At 34.5% G+C, this 15,716-nt stretch overlaps 1 protein-coding gene across 3 annotated transcripts in view; it reads left to right on the top strand.

The window, feature by feature from the left end:
• LOC128684207 (cold shock domain-containing protein CG9705) overlaps positions 1-15,159 on the top strand; it is a 65,102-nt gene extending 49,943 nt beyond the window's left edge. The window contains exons 6-7 of one of the 3 annotated variants that reach the window (XR_011393195.1): positions 2,476-3,140; positions 3,838-15,159. The gene's annotated coding sequence lies outside the window, so the exon portion shown is untranslated. The remainder of the gene's footprint in view (positions 1-2,475; positions 3,141-3,837) is intronic. The other 2 variants (XM_053770365.2, XM_053770368.2) reach the window with 2 other exon arrangements.
• The last annotated feature ends 557 nt before the right edge of the window (positions 15,160-15,716 follow it).

The raw sequence follows: 15,716 nt of genomic DNA, 5'->3' as shown, positions 1-15,716 counted from the left end.
CAGCAGGCATGTATTAGACGTGAGGTCATTTGTTTACTCTTCAACATCAGTAAAAATGTAACATTTCTGCTACATTGAGCTCAGTTTTAAGCCATTTCCAGTACTAAAACCAATTAAAATCATCTCTATTTCTGTAATATATCTTCCATTCCATCAAATGAGACCAAGAAATCACAAATACAACTGTAAAAAACATAAGAAAAAACACTGCAAAGTCGCTGTTTTAATCGAAAATTACGGTCTCAGTTTTTTCTCTCATTATGCACTGTGCTGCAGGATTTGTTTTATGTGGTGCACACGTACCATATAGATGTATTCTCTCATATCTAGGCCCAAATTTACCGCTCACATCTTATCAGAGTGAGCTGAGCTCATGGCGTAGATCTACGGTTTGGACTCTCAACTCAAAGCCGTAGAACTACGGCACGGACTCTGAAAGGGTTAACATTTGCATTTACTTACTAGCCTCCATACTTTCAGTTGTATATTTATGACATATTATTTCAGCTGTTGTAGTCCTTGTCTGTATACAAGCTGTCTTCTATTATCATTGAGCATCAATAAAATATATATCAGTGCTTTCCAGACAGTGTTCTTGCTGCCTGCTATGAACATTACTGGCATTCACTTAACATTATGCTTGGCACATTTGACTTATGTAGATGAGAACTTTTTACACTTTAAAACTTTCTTGATGAATTGTTTGTAATATTATATAAATACATGTATTTACAAAATAATTCCTTTAGAATGTTTGTTTCCAATAACTTTTTTTGACGTTTATATAATTTTGTGTTCTCTGAAATGTTCCAATATTTTGAACGTGCTGCAGATCATTAGCTACTTTAGTTATCTTGATACTTTGCCACTTTATACTTTTTTGTACATATTCATGTGCTCATACATTTCCACCTACTTATAACCAAATTTTGTTAAATTATATGGCATATCATAGTTTATTCTGTGTAAATAGGCCAGCTCTATTAAGTCCTTTTCAATTTTTAATGGGGATACAATCATGCACATTCAACTCGGGTTCAGACAGCACTTTCTAATTTACTTACTGTTGTGTTATGTATTCAAATTTAAATTTTAACCAGACCCAAAGCAGTGTCACTTGTATCACATAATACCTTCTTCGTAGTCATAATACAGTGCTGTACAGCACTTTGTGACAATTGTTACCATTGTGTGATAATTTTTAACATGCACACAGATGGTCCATTTCTATGGTCCATCATTGCAGTTAGTTCATTACTTCAAATTATTGTCCCTGTAAAGTAGCTGTAATTTTCTTGATCATCTTAACTAATAGCTCTTAAAGAATTGCAGTTATACAGTATTTAGTAAACTGTTATCTAACGTGATTTTTCTTATTTATGAAATGAAACTTGTATCTCTATTGTAATTTTCTTTTTCCCCTTAGAGGCATTAAACATCCTTTTATTCTGTAAACTGGCATCCGCTCCATATCCAAGTACTGCGTGCATGGTTTAAGGAAGTCATTCATTGCTCTGTTGAAGATTTTTAAAAGTTACTGATATCATGGAAAATTTTTGTTAGAGTATCAGGGCTACTCAGTTATCTCACACAGTTTAAATTTTTATTAATATAAGGATGTTTTTCTGTATGAAAGTGCCAATAATGGTAAAGTATGATATTCTCCATTTGTTTAATAACAGTGAAGACATTTTTTACAAATAACATATACATCTTTAAGAGTAATATTGCTACCTTTATTTTCTGAATGTGTATTCATTTTTGCTTTGATTATCTTAATTATAATTAGTAATAAATGAAGTTTTAAATTAAATTGCTTTGTAAAGAGCTTGGAAGACCAGTTAGTGTGTTCCGAAGTTATGATATCATTAGAAGGCTTTAAATTTTTTAAGCACATTGTACCTCTGCAAGGTAGGTTAACTGTAAGAAAGAAATGCTTTCACTAATATTCATTCTTTAACTGTATTGCTAGAACTGAATGGACATCACAATTCAAATAACTCAGAACTGCAACATTCCCACCTATACTGACAGATCTGAGTGTTAAAGTAAGATTGAGAGTTCTCCCTTGTGCACTTCAGTATCATCGTTTATGAGTTTTATTCATTTTATTCACTAGTTTGAGGATATAATGCACTATGCTAAGCAGGGATTGTGTCTGTCAATAGGTAAAATATGGGAGCTTTTTATCATCTCACTGGAAGGGATAATATTACACCAAAAATTATAAGGAGAAATTACTAGCTGATGTTGATAATTTCAAATGTTACAATACAGTATTTTGTAAAGTTACCATAAATTCAACATTGACTCCACTTTGAGTAATAGCTATAGAGCTTTATATTTTTTCCATTTTTTTTCTTAAAAATTCTGTACAGTACAGTATCATCATAACCCTTGCACATTTTGTCATGAAACAACCAACTTGTACAACCAAGGCCCCAAGATATATATATCTTTCTTTCAACTCACCAGCTGCTGCTGCTGTACCACGGTCAGCTGCTGCTGCTGCTGTACCACGGTCAGCTGCTGCTGCTGCTGTACCATGGTCAGCTGCTGCTGCTGCTGTACCATGGTCAGCTGCTGCTGCTGCTGCTTCTGTACCATGGTCAGCTGCTGCTGCGCCACCATCAGCTGTACTACTCGAAGATGTGGAGAGAGTGTTGTTGGTGTGGCTTAACGAGAAACAATTACCAAGAAACAATTAACCCCAGAGGGTTAGCCACCCAGGATAACCCAAGAAAGGCAGTGTGTCATCGAGGACTGTCTTAACTTATTTCCATTGGGGTCCTTAATCTTGTCCCCCAGGGTGCAACCCACACCAGTCGACTTACACCCAGGTGAACATGAAAAAATGCCTGGAACTAGTGCTCATATTGGTAAATTTAAGGCCAGCAAAGGTTGGTTTGAGAGATTTAAGAATCGTAGTGGTATGCACAGTATGATAAGGCATGGCGAAATGGAAAAATTCCAACCCCAACATGTGTTCAATTGTGACGAAACAGGCCTGTTCTGGAAGGGCTCAATGGACAGATTTTTGGTGTGACAGAGGTCCAGTGACTCTAAAGTTGTTCCCAAATTAATACATCTCCATCTCCCCTCCTCCCATCTCATCACTCATCACTACAGCTTCAATAAAGGTAAGTGTCATTTATTCTTCATTTAGTACAGTGCAGTATTTATTGTGCATGTATCCTTCGTTTTCTGTGTAGGAAAATGTATATTTCATGTGAAAAAAAACTTTTTTCCATACTTTTGGGTGTCTGGAACAGATTAATTGGATTTTCATTATTTCTTATGGGAAAACTAATTCGACTAACGATCAATTCGACTAACGACAAGCTCTCTGGAATGGATTAATATTGTTGGTCAAGGGTCCACTGTATTATTATATAATAGGGAAGCACTTGGGGGGGGGGGTAGAGGGGATGGAAGGTATTCAGGCTTAATTTAGGGAATTGGAACACAGATCCAATTCCTTAGATCAAGAGCCCCTTACAACGTACATACTACTAATAATAATAATATAGCAATAATAATAATAATACAATATAATAGTAATAATAATAATGCAATATAATAGTAATAATAATAACAACAACAGTAAGGAGAAACTTCAAAAGGCTGCCAGTAGTTGGTGCCACCATCAGCAAAACATTGGTAACCACTACTTTTCACCTGTCTAGACTTAAGTAATCTATAAGTATTAGGTTAAGTCTGCCTGAAATGCCTCGACATGATAGTGGCTTTTTTTGCTTCAATCATATTATGATATGCAAACACACTGTAACCTTTGCAAAGAAATAAATATATTATTTATTTATTTATTTATTTCAGGAACCTCCCTTGAGGAGGAAGTTCGCATCCTGAAATTTCGTTTGCATCCAGAAGCAAAAAATCGACCGAACAACGGTTCATATCCTGAAAAGTTCACATGGTGGGGCGTTCGTAAGCCGAGGTTCCACTGTATAGTAATTTTTTGGGGTTTGAGAAGCAAGACTTGCCAACTAGTATGTTGGAAAAATACTATGTGCAGAGCAGATGTTTATTAAACTACTGTATGTTTTCCAGTAAAAAACAGCTTTATGAAGTATTAACCTTATCAAGTCAATACTATTAACACTGTACTGCATAACCCTTATGGGTTTAGCACTTCTTGAAAATATAATTTTTTTTTTAATGTAACATGGGTCAAAAAATTGGCTAGTAATTTATCTTTTTATTTCCTGGGAAGCTAATAATTAATTCAAGTGAGGTATAACTAGAGATCTTCATTTTACCCATTTTCATACATAATCACTACATGATATAACATCGTACGAGAGAATTGCACAAACCTCAGTTATGAGCTAGTAAATAACAGCAAGCAGATCCAAAAGCTCTTTCAAATTCTATCAGAAATAATGATTTTTGAACATGTCGTTGGGGGTGCAAGACTATAGTGTGAGATTTACATAATTCAAAACCATTAGTCCTGATACTTTCAGAAATTTTCTACCATAATCAGTCAGTAATTTTCAGCTATTGACATAGCAGTGAACAATGTCCAATCCTTCCCCCTTATTTGGCTTACCAAGTAACAAGTATTGTGCTGAAAATACATGTATCTTTTTGTAGTAAATCACTTGTATTCTCACACTGAGAGTTAAAGTATAGTACAATACTAGGAAAAAATTCTCCTATGGTGAGTTCATCATTATCACTGGCCTCTTCTCACTTATTAAATGAAAGGCTTCATCTCAGTTTTCTTCATTACTTAACTAAAAAAAACTAAATTCTTTTTTTGTGATATTAGTTTCATTTGCACAGGTGATAATTTCCTTCAGTAATCTTCTACAGTCATATTTCCTGCAACATAAGCCTTTTGTGATATGTTTTATAATATCAGCTTTTGAAGCCACCTGTACTAAATACTTAATGAAAAAGCTCTTTTTGGTGACATGGATCCTTCCCATAGCTCTAGTCTTTCATTCATTCCATTGATTACTGGGTTATAATGTATAGCATTATGAGATGCTTAAATATAGATGGTGTTATGTGACAGTCACAGAAGCCATTGAAGGATAGATAAAATTAATTGTTTAAATTTTTTAAATTGTTTAAATTGTTTAAACTATTGCATAAAAACAGGTATAAAGCCTGAATCACACACTGAATCTGTTTGGGTAGAATTTTCAGAGAGGCATGAAAAAATTGATTTTAGTCATTACTGACATCAGCTAATAGGCTGTGATGCATTTTTTTGCAACTAGTGATTAAAGTAAAAGAAATGTCTCTCCTGCTTTCACTGAGATTTTTTATGAACTTTTTAAGATATTGGTTAAATTTTAAATATAATAAGAAATTTAATCAAGAGAAAAGGAGGTAAGGAACATGTTCATCAGTTCTTTCAGTAGGGAAGCATTTCAAGAAAGAATGGGTAGGTGTCATTATATATGAAAGCTGCCTATGGTTATTTTCAGTAGCCAGAGAAAGCACCCAGTATTCACCAGAAAAAAAGGTATTTACATTTATTAGTGTGTGTGCAAATCATTGTTTAGCTGTGTGTTTTATATCTATGAGAATAACCCACAATCAACCTATGAAAATAGCTCAGATATTTTGCCACTCTAGCTAGAAGCCCTCTTGAAGATTCTTCCATTGAGCCAAATAAAAGTATGTATATCACTTTAAGCATGTGAGAGTTAATATTAAGTAGATTTTTTACATTTATGATGTTAAGCAAATTAATCATGTGCAGTATTGCAAGATTTGTCACTTGTACTTTGCTCAGGACTTAGATGTCTATTTGACTGGTTTGCCTTACAACATGTATGAAGAAAAGCAAAGTAGTATTCTACATTTTTAACTGCATACAAGAAAATTTGAATAATTTCTTAAGAAGTGCTTAATATAAACTGTACATTAAATTCATCTACTGTTACTTTTATTGTAAAAGTTCAATAGAATTTTTAATTTATGAAGTAATCTAGTAAGTGAGTATGATTATTTTTTATAGGAGATAGAATGTTAATGAATACTTTGCTGAAATAACACAAGATGCAAAAATTAGATTTCTGAAAGCTAGATATAATGCAGCATTTAATTATTTAGCTACATGTATACCTTTTGGGGAGAGGAAGGCTGTGGAATATTAAGGTTGCCTTAGTCAGGTATAAGGTTGTTCCCATGCACTCACTCACCACATACTGAGTACAGGTAAATTTCAACACTTTCATTTACTTTAAATCAGCTAAGGAAATTGGTAGCATAATTCTTACTAATGTTTAATTTTCCTGTGCTGCTTTCACATATGTAATTGCTTTAGTACACTGAGGTTGAGAATGTTGTTACCCTTATTCCTCATAATAAACAATTATTACATTACCTTTGGTTCAATTTATAATTTTTTCTTAACCCTTAAACGGTCCAAACGTATATATACGTTCACATGCGCAGCACCCCGAATATTTTGAGAAAAAAAAACTTTTTTTATATAGGAAAAAAGAGCATGTGGTACCCAGGCATCCCCAATTTTTTTCATATGGCACACACTGAGTGTGCACACCCATTCTCTCAGGGCTATCGTGCCAATATTGAATAAATGACAAATGAAACATATATATACGTTTGGGGCGATACGTGAGAGAATGTATATATATGTTTGGACCGTTTAAAGGTTAAATATTTTTACTATCATTTTTGTATTTCATCTTAAATGTACTGGGGCCAGTAAACCATTCTATGCTTTTGAGTATGACCATTTCTAAGAGTAGTTATCATAATTAGGTATGTGTCTATAGATTAGTGATGCCTACATAGTGGTGGCATGTTTCATAAAATTTTGGTTATTGGTGTTTAAAAATATAATTTGGAAGATTGTAACTCAAGTTTAAAACACTCATCATCGTTACATTCTTCTCTAAGCATTTATTTTTTAATGCACTAGCCGTCTCCCACTGAGGCAACATGACCTAAAAGCAAAATTTTTGGTGTTCTTTTTACATTTAGTAATTTATACAGGAGAAGGGGTTACTAGCCCCTTGCTCCCGGCATTTTAGTCGCCTCTTATGACACGCATGATTTACAGAGAAAGGATTCTTTTCCATTTCCTCATGGAATCTAAGCATGTTGACATTAATAAATAATAAGGTAACACTGTCTGTAAGAACTTATTTTCACTTATTTCTCGCCATGTTATACAGTACTGAAATTTGCCTTATTTATCTTTTTCACCATTCATTTTGGAATAAATTTAAAAGCACCTCTTAATATTTACACATCATCCATATATTCCTGGTATGCAATATGAGTATATACTGTTAAGTGCTAAAGGATGATACTCAGTACAGTACTTTAAAAACACCATTTCTAAATCTTGGTTACTGTATTTGTAAAGAATTTTTTACATACTATATGACTGGATGTTAACTAGTGATTATAGAATAGCTGTTACTGTCATGTTTACATCTTAGCCAAGGTTGTTTCCTGAGTGTGAGTTCCATTGTGTCACTCGGCAATGTTCTCTTTATTCTTAGTGTAAATAATGTAAGAAATTATTGCATCAAAATAATAATCAAATATAAAGTGTATTTTTAAATATACATACTGATTATGATTATATAGGAATATTGTTTAGCCTTGTGTAACTTATATGATTTAACAATGCACACTTACTCAGGAAATGAACTACTGTAGGAGTATGAGAATTTTAATTATTAAAGGTTGTAAGTCTTGCTTGAATGAGAGGAATCACATAATAAAAGAGATAATGTATTAACATGAAATTATATGTTTGTGGTTTTAGTGTGTCTCACAGAAATGTTCAAAATACCTCACAGATAATGAGATAGATCACTTCTACAGTAAATGCTGCATTAATTAATCAGTGAAGATGAATGTGTTGCTACATAAGTATGTGTATGATAATTGTAAACAATATAATAAAATTTTGCCTTAGATGGGTTTAAGTAAAAATGTTGAAGAATTTAAGATCATAGAGATTTTGTGTTTTAAATAGCAAAGGAAATTTTGCCTATTCTCAGGAACAGGAATTAATAATGAGATAGAAATAGTAATGGGATAAGAAGTTTTGAGTTAGAGAGATTAGGTAATGAAACCAAAAAGTTGGAAAATGTAAACAATATGAAATTAGCTTGTTGCAAGAGCTGCTGTTGTGTAATGGTTAGCACATTTGCTTTACAAACAAGCAATTTTAGGTTTGAATGACTAAGGCAAAGATCATATACTCTTCATCTAGCACAAAAACCATGTAGACTATTTCTGATTACAACTTTAATGCCCTCATTCACTGACTTCCTAACTGAAACCAACTTGCTCAAATCTTGTATAGTGATCTCTTGCTTAACAACCAGCTCCTGCTTGTTTAATTACCAAATTCAAGGCTACAGGCCATCTTCCTCAATTAAAAAACACTTCCCTGTACAGTGACAGAGTAGGCATCACCAACAAATGAACACACACGACTCCTTGATCGCGGGTTCTATCCCCGCCCATGGTATGGTTTGAACACACACATGGCAGGCACAGCACTTGCTAGTGTGGTGGTCTACTTATCAGTCATAACTGACTGACTTCTTGTCATTTATTATTTTTTTTACTTACAAAACTTCACAAGAAAACCTGCTGATTGGGTCAGCTGACATATGTTCTGTGTTTGTGTTTCTTTGAGCTTGTGTACAGATCTCTGTATGCCTTATCCTTTATAACATAAAAGATAAAAAAAAAAAAGCATCAAGTGGTAAGGGTGATGGGTGCAAAAGCAAAGAGGAAGAGCATTACTCTGGACAGTAAAATGGATATTTTTTTCTACATGTTGGTGTAGGGGAGAGGTTGTCTGATATTGCCAGGCATGTTGGTATGATTCAGTCTACTGTGTATACCATCCTTTGTAAACATGAACCAGTTGTAGAAAGTGTTGGCCCTACTAATTTTTTTGCTGTTGCTTATGACTTGCAGATACAGCATAATAAATTTGAAAATTTGGAGAGGCATCTCAGGTGTGGATTGAGGAACAGAATCAGAAAAACATGTCACTACCACATTGATTCTTCAAACAAAGGACTCAAGTTAGGTTGATAATTTAATGCAAAAAAAAAAAACAGTGAGGCTACACAAGACTTAACTTTCACTGTTAGTAATGGAGTGTTTGCTTACATAGGTGGTGAGGCTGCTAGTTCTGGTGCTAGTGCCTCATATATTGATGTCCTGAAGGAAATTATACAGGAATGTGGCTACACATCTCATTGTGAATGAAACTGCATTGTAATAAGTGAGTATGCCATCAAGAACATTTGTCTCCAGGATTGAAAGCATCAAAAAAACTGACTAACACTGTTGTAGGAAGCAATACAACTGTGGCTTTCATGCTAAAGCTTCTAGTGTACAAATTTGACTGTCAGCCTCCCTGTAATTTAGCATGACAATAAGAAAGCATGGGTAATAAATCTGGCTTTTACAAGTTGGTTTGTCATATTTTTTACCCTGGTGTTAAATACTGAGCTGATAACCTTGCTCACAAAACATTTGTGCTCAAAATATATCTGGACTGAGTTCCTTCCCAAGAACACCACAGCCTTGTTTCAATTAGTGGATCAATGCTCTGTTCAGTCTTTCAAGTTATGTCAAGAACACTTGTGAAACTTGTTAAAGATACTGATGGAGAGAATATGCTAACAATGAAGGAATCCTGGAGAAAATTGAATATCCTGAATGACACCAGTATCATCACTCAAGCTTGGAAAGAAGTCACAGTTGCTGTAGTGAGCACAGTGGAAGAAACTGACCAAAAAGTGTTACTGACTTGAATGGATTTGATGAATCATTTCTAGGTGTTCACTGGAAATTTGTTGTCTTAGGTATGCAGAGTTTAACAAGGATGACATGGTGGAGTTATTGGAGTCATGTCTAGCATCTCGACAATGTAAAGTTAATGCAGTTTGATGAGATTGCAAAATACAAAGATATAGACGAGATAAGTACAGTAGAACTCCCATATCCGTGGATTTGATTCCTGTTTCTGTTATCCATGATTTACGGTGGCCCGAAAATAACCCATAATTTTGCTTAATAATGGACACAAATCTCAGAAGTAGTGGTGCAGGCAGTTCTTCAAAGCCTAAGAGAAGCCGTGAAGCACTTCTCATCAGTGAAAAAGTTCTAATTCTCATCTTATTGTGCATAATTTATCAAACTATCATAGGTATGTAAACAAAAAGCTACTTATATATGCCGATAGCTCTAACATCCCATATCATAAAAATCTTTCTAAGAAGCAAGATTGCCACCCAGGGCAGCATGGGTTTAGAGCAGGTCGCTCCTGTCTGTCCCAGCTACTGGATCACTATGACAAGATCCTGGACGCTCTAGAAGACAAACAAAATGCAGACATAATATACACAGACTTTGCAAAAGCCTTTGACAAGTGTGACCACAGTGATAGAGGAATAACAGGAAAAGTTGGAAGATAGATCTATAATTTCCTAACAAATAGAACACAGAGTAGTAGTAAACAGTAAAGTTTGAGGTGGCTATGGTGAAAAGCTCTGTTCCACAAGGCACAGTACTCACTCCCATCTTGTTCCTCGTCCTTATGTCTGATATAGACAAGGATATTAGCCACAGTGCCGTGTCTTCTTTTGCAGATGACACCCGAATTTGCATGACAGTGTCGTCCATTGAAGACACTGCAAGACTCCAGGCAGACATCAACCAAATCTTTAAATGGGCTGCAGAAAACAATATGAAATCCAATGATGAGAAATTTCAATTACTCCGATATGGAAAACATGAGGAAATTAAAACTTCATCGGAGTATAAAACAAATTCCAACCACACAATAGAGCGAAAAACTAATGTAAAAGACCTGGGAGTGATCATGTCGGAAGATCTCACCTTCAAAGATCATAACATTGTATCAGTCACATCTTCTAGAAAAATGACAGGATGGATTATGAGAACCTTCAAAACTAGGGATGCCAAGCCCATGATGAGACTCTTCAGGTCTCTTGGTCTATCTAGGTTGGAATATTGCTTCACACTAGCAGCACCTTTCAAGGCAGGTGAAATTGCTGACCTAATACATGTACAGAGAACCTTCACGGCACACATATCTGCAATAAAACACCTCAGTTACTAGGAACACTTGAATTTTCTGAGCTTGTACCCCTAGAATGTAGGCGGGAGAGATACGTGATCATATACACTTGGAAAATTCTAGAGGGATTAGTACCAAACTTGCACATGAAAATCACCCGCTATGAAAGCAATAGACTCGACAGATGATGCAACATCATCCCCAATGAAAAGCAGGGGTGCCACTAGCACGATAAGAGACACAATAAGTATCAGGGGCCCAAGACTGTTCAACTGATTCCCAGCGTACATAAGGGGGATTACCAATAGACCCTTGGCTGTCTTCAAGCAGGCACTGGACAAGCACCTAAAGTCAGTACCTGACCAGCCGGGCTGTGGTTCGTACGTCGGTTTGCGTGCGGCCAACAGTAACAGCCTGGTTGATCAGGCCCTGATCCACCATGAAGCCTGGTCACAGATTGGGTCGCAAGGGCATTGAACCCCGGAACCCTCTCCAACTATAGGGTTCACTACTGTCCGCAGTTTTGGGTAGCAAGAGTTGATCTTGAATGTATCCCCTGTGGATAAGGGAAGACTAGTGCCAAGATCTGCAAGTAGCAGCAGAATTCTTGAAGTCCATTGACCTCAGTAAAGAGTACAAAATGGCACTGGATATCAGAGTTAAGAATGTAGTGCAGTACTACAGGAAACTGTACAAAAACAGGCTTGAGCCAATCATCATTTGAAAGTTACTTTAGGAGGAATGTTAGTCCCTTTACATTCAGTACACATTATGTTGATAGCAAGCAGCTGTCTATATCCAGAACATATCTAGCTGATGAGCAGTCCTCTATAAGCTGTGCATCATCAGCTGCATTCAAACTTAGTTATTCACCTGCACCATTCCCTCCTCATCAGGTGACTCCGATGAAGAAGTCATACCTGTGGTAACATCCTTTCTTGCTCTCTCACTCCCTTTATCCTTACCCTCCCTCTCTTGCCTACCTTCCTGGTTTTATCCCTCCCTGCTCCAATATGTGCTGAGCTGGCTTCAAAGAATCCCTCTATGATTCTGTTCAACTGTATGTACTCCCATCTCTGGTGAGTTCATTTTTTTCATTTTTATTTCTATGTCAAATTTTAATTTCTTTTGTGTTCTACATGTAAATTGAGGGTGTAACACCATTATGCCTCTTTTAAATAATGGCAAGTATGCCTCTACTAAACAGTGGCAGGTATAACACCATTATGCCTCTACTAAATAATGGCAGGTACATCATTATGCCTCTACTAAACAATGGATTCACCTCTGGTAAGTACATACATATATTTTTTAATTTCAACATCAGAAAAAATAGGAATGAGATACAGTACATTATTGTCCTGGTCCACATCTGTTATAACACTGGATTCCATGGGAAAATGTGATTCGTTTGATGAAATTTTTGCTTAAACCATTCCTTTGATTATTATCTAGGTTGTTAAGCTGAGATTTCACTATTTTTCACAATGAGCTTACACTTTTAACTCTGATGTTATTACTCTTGATGTGCAATGTTAAATGACCCATGTGTGCTTAGAGCTTTTTTACGAATACAGTAATGTATTAGAGTGCAGTACAACTACTAATTATCTATACGTACTTACATTTTTCCAGTTAGAAAAAAATTGTGTATTCATTAGATAATTTTAAATGGTGTGTTCTAAGAAGAGTGTACTGTGCTAACTTCAATAAGAGTACAGTAAAAAAAAATCAGAGGAGATGATTGGTATTATTTTATTTAAAATCATTAATGCATACGCATGGTAAAAACATACAAAATTTACTCATTCCCTGGGCAGTGAGGATATTCATTAGTATACAGTATATTATTTCTTGGTTATACTAACAATATAAGTATTTTTTTACAGGTACTCTGCTGGATTTGGACCCTCCCCCCCCCAAAAAAAAAAGTAGTAAATGGAAAAAATATATTATACAGTAAATATTCAAACCTGTTACCCAGCTTACAATATACTATTTACATGGCAAATGAGATACTGTACCATGATCACTAATAAAATTTTGTATTCAAGGTTACTTCATAACACACTTAAAAGGTACAAAAATGTGAGCAAACTCTAGCTAGTCACTTATTAAAAGCCTTGGGTCCTAATAACTCGTTCAGGGTAGAACAAGGTGCCCTCTTTTCTTTTCCATTAATACACTTATTGTTCTACTTAGTATCTCGTAATTTAATATTTTAGTTACAGCAAGAGCAGTCACAATCTAGAGACATCACTAAATAAAGCCAAAAACTCGTTACAACCATCTGGAGCTGTATGACTCTTACAGTTTTAAAGCTTAAATTTATTATAATATCACATCTAAAATTTTATATTAATGGAATGAAAAGAAAAAAATATTTGGTAAGAACACTGATTATTATACTTAAATTTGTTATTTTTACTTATTTCCCAATAAAAAATTATAACCTGTATTTCTACTAAATTTGAAGGATAACCTCAGTGGAACATGAATATTCATCAAATTCTGTATGCATGCATACAGTGTACACAGCTTAATCACAATGAATGGTAAGTAGATTCCAAGTGCTTTTGTGATCTGTCACATTTTCAAGGAATATTAGAGGAAATTAAGTAACAGGTGTTCTGCATCCATTACTGTACTGATGTTTATTTAATTTGAAATGTCAGTGTCTATATGAAGATGGACTTCCTATGCCTGTTTTATACACTATACATGTATCCACTTTCCACTAGGAAGTTAATATTTCAGTACAGTGTTTATAATTTTGAGTACTTCAGTGTTCTATAACATAGAGGATAAAAATGTTCTTAAATCTTAAACTGTGATAATTTCAGCTACAGTAGGACTGTACGTGCTAAAATCTTTGTTTACACAGGCAGTTAATTTGCGCAGAAACACATATGCTTACTTAATGTACACTTGTAAGTGCAGTTTCATGATACAGGCATCAAATTAACTAATCAGCAGCTTAATACACTTTAACTTACAAAAGTAAGTCAGTAGTTAAGCTAATAGTGTTTAGTGCTAACATGCATTGTTTCTTGCACATATTTTTGCACAGTGTTTCAGCAATAAGCAGAGAGGCAATTGGCTTTGGTAACCATCCTCCTACAGTATACTGTATGTGGGGAGTTTTTTGTATACTTAATCTTTAAAATATGTCTTATTCCATGGTTAGTTATAAATGGGGGTCTACAACTTAGGAATGAGGAGTTATGTACATTCATACTTAAAAACAAGGCTCTTATGAATCAGTTAAATTTTTATGACTACTAAGCCATAGTTATGAATATATGTGAAACATCCCTTGTATTGTTTTCTGTGAGAAAGGTTCATTGTTACAAGCAACTCATAGTTAGAACAAAACTCGTTCATAAGCTGAGGAGCCCTGTATAGTTTATTTTTTGCAGTGTTAAGCTAGGCAGGAATGATTCACCCTAGTGTGTCTAATTTTCTGATTTCTAATTCATAGCCATGTTTTTTAAGTGTAAATTAATAAGGTTCTGATGTATTATATTAACATGCATTAGTGGTTTATGCATCTTCCAGAATATTGTGATAAAATTATTCAAAATTGTAGCAAAAATATTTTTTATAAATTTTTTATATTTCATTTGTATAAAACTTTGGGTAATGTTGTCCTTTAGTAATGTATTGTCAAAATAGTATGTATATGCAACTTGTTCTTTTATTTTTATGACAACACATATGTCACTTTAAAGTTTTCATAAATCTAACAAGGTTGCTGTATATCTAAATTACATGACAAATTGATAAGTTATGCCTTGCTTTACATGTTTTGATAGTGCATTCAACCTTTATTTTCTGGTGACTGTCATAAACTTGATATCAAAGCATATGTATTGACAGCAAGTGTTTTTTAATAACAATATGCCCCACATTATATGCATATTTTGGTTCTTACTTGAAAAATGAACAGGTAAACTTTGCAGAATGAATTATATGAGTTTTATATGAGACACTACATTTTTTATATTTTGCATTGTATTTTTTTTTTTTTTGGGTATGTGTTATATCAATAAATTGAAGAAATCTCAGTTATATTATTTAAGACATGAGTAAGAGGAGGTTGTATAGTGTAAAAAATCTCTTATATTTTTAGACATGACTAACAAGAGGATTTTATTTGAAGCAAATAAGATATAGTTTGGGGGACTTTGAGAAGTCAATTAGGGCTTCCCAGTCTGACATTATATCAGTAATGCAGTAGGAAGGGTGAGAAACCATATTTTAAGAAGAAAATTAAATTTAAAGAGAAAGTTCAAGTTCAATGCATTTCTTCGGTTGAAGAAAATGTTTAAAGTTCAATACAGAGTTTTTCCAACAGGACAGAACAAAGTAAGAGAGACATGGAGACAGAATGAGGAAAGGAAAAAAATAAGAGGGAAATTATTTTACCAGGAGGAAAAGCCCCTAGTAGGGATCCTCAAATTGAATCCCATCCCTTCTGTTAACCTACACCAGCCATGGCTTTACCCCTTTTCATTTCTAGCATACTCACATCTTCCCACCAATCCGGTGGTAAAAAGATACTTTCAATAAAGAACCTTTTATAATGACATTTTTAACAGTAACAGTGGCATGTCTCATA

This window comes from Cherax quadricarinatus, chromosome 4, assembly GCF_038502225.1.
Source record: "Cherax quadricarinatus isolate ZL_2023a chromosome 4, ASM3850222v1, whole genome shotgun sequence".
NCBI lineage: Eukaryota > Metazoa > Arthropoda > Malacostraca > Decapoda > Parastacidae > Cherax > Cherax quadricarinatus.
This window is presented reverse-complemented; position numbering and strand designations above follow the sequence as displayed.